Here is a 2,112-nt window from a genome sequence, read left to right on the forward strand (position 1 = left end):
CTAAATCTAATCTTTTCTAAAACAGAAACTAAATATAATCCTTTCTACAGCTTTTTTGCAGCTTGTTATATACATTATGAGTGCTGAAAATTTAGGGGGAAAATCGTCAAGAAGTTTCTTCTCCAGAATTTTACCTGGTACTTCATCAGCTGAGAGAATGGGCTTCAATAGGCTCTCGGAGCTTATAGTCTACAAGGAATATGGAACAATTAAAAATGAACAAAACTAAACCGTAAAAAGATAAATAAGCCACTGGAAGTTGCTCCTAGTAGGAAACAAGTTTTTGAGCAACTAGGGATCAAATAATACAAAAACCCAAGGTCTGAAGGCTCGGATTCAGTCCCTCTTATACAGCTCAAGAAGCGGGTTTCAGATGTTCACTCTTAGTTTCCATTTGTGTATTTATTTATTTTTGGATTGTATAACAAAATTAATAGACCATTAGTTACAGTTTAGATACAAAGTCTTTAGCCAATGGTGATTGATCTTTTTTTCTTAAAATGTACAGGATAACTATTTGGGTCATATGTAAAAGTATATTTAACAACTCAAAAACAGTTAGCTACTGTTTTCATTTTTGGAACCATTCATTTTTTTTAATATATTGGGTGAAATTGTATATAACTTTGAAATATATAAACAAGGTTCATTGTCTAAACCAAATATTTACACAAGTTCCATAGTGGACCTGTTAAATCATCATTACTTGGTTTTTTTAGAATTTCAGTTGATCATTTAATTTTAGTTTTGATGGTACGTAACATAGATGTTAGGAAACAGCCCAAGGTTTATTGATTTATACTTTCACTGTTTTCAGGTCAGCAAAAGAAAACTAAGCATACCATATGTTAATTTTCGGTAACTTGATTTAAGCCTATTATGCAAACGCTTGAGGAAAAAGAAACACCAGTCTCATCTCTGTTTAATTTATGCAGCTATTTCTAAAGTAAGTGATTAAAATCAAAATATTCATGGTTTATCTCCAACAAGTTATACTAAAACGTAGAGTCCACTTAGTTGGCCAACATTGTAGCTGATCTTAGGCCTCTCTTCATGTATGGGTGATTTCCTATGATCCTATCTACAAGAAAAAGAAAAAAAGAACATCCTGAAAGCAAACAGCATCATTGACCCCTAGCTCCATATTTCGTAGAGAGAATCATATGATAAATAAGTTTATCATATGTGATGGACTTATGGTAAGAGAAGAATCTCTGGATAAAATGAAAAACATGTTGACAAACTTAAATGGCACCCAGAGAAAATAACGAACATGGTGGCAAACTGAAATAGCACTAAGTTCTAGTCCTTGGTTTCTGAAACCATAACAATGATGTGGGTGTCAAGTCTAACAAATTCCAAATTACAGCCACAAACAAATTTATATAGCAGACGTAGTCAAACATTCCTGCAGATAGTAGTGCAAGTCAAACTCCTATCAAGCTTTATACTCTATGGAGGAAACCTATTATATATCTGCATACACATGAAGTATAAGATAGCATCAAATTATAACCTCATAAAAAGAACATAAAATATGATACACAGATTTACTTATGTATTTGCATACACGTGGGAAAGCTTCATTCCAAACCAGTCTTGCTTAATTTATGGAACTTAAACAGCATATCGACTTGCCAAAACATTTACCGTTATTGAGTGGCCCTGATTCGCACGAATAAAAAGCTCTCCATTTTCTTCCAAAAGGCTAAACCGTTGCTTATTATCCTTCCTAACTGCCTGCTTAATTTACAACACAGACAATTAGTTGAAATTAGCATAAAGTAAAGGGCATTCCGAGTAGAAATTAACTCGATGGAAAGGCTTAGTAAACAAGAGTCATGCCATGGCTTCAAGAAAATCACCAGAAATAGTTCAAAAGTATAGTTTAGGTTTCCAACTGGTTGTCAATCGTCTATATCTATCAAGACGGAGGAAGGAAAAGGAGGAGAAAATCCCAATTGCTAACTGACTGAAAAATCCGTCAAATGTGTGTTCTTATTTATTTATTCTTTAAATGAGGATCCATTCAGTTGATGTAGCCACCCAAATGTCATTCACATTTACTATATCCATAGATTTTTCTTATCATAAATTAAGTATTTATGATCA

At 33.1% G+C, this 2,112-nt stretch overlaps 1 long non-coding RNA gene across 1 annotated transcript in view; it reads right to left on the bottom strand.

Annotated features, from left to right (window-relative positions):
* LOC109828569 overlaps window positions 1–2,025 on the bottom strand; it is a 3,517-nt gene extending 1,492 nt beyond the window's left edge. Inside the window, exons 1-2 of the long non-coding RNA XR_002243759.1 lie at window positions 1,651–2,025; window positions 135–189 (exon numbers count right to left, since the gene is read on the bottom strand). This is a non-coding gene — a long non-coding RNA (uncharacterized LOC109828569). The remainder of the gene's footprint in view (window positions 1–134; window positions 190–1,650) is intronic.
* Between the last annotated feature and the right edge of the window lie 87 nt (window positions 2,026–2,112).

Source organism: Asparagus officinalis, unplaced genomic scaffold (genome assembly GCF_001876935.1).
Source record: "Asparagus officinalis unplaced genomic scaffold, Aspof.V1 AsparagusV1_Un2411, whole genome shotgun sequence".
In the NCBI taxonomy this organism is placed as follows: domain Eukaryota; kingdom Viridiplantae; phylum Streptophyta; class Magnoliopsida; order Asparagales; family Asparagaceae; genus Asparagus; species Asparagus officinalis.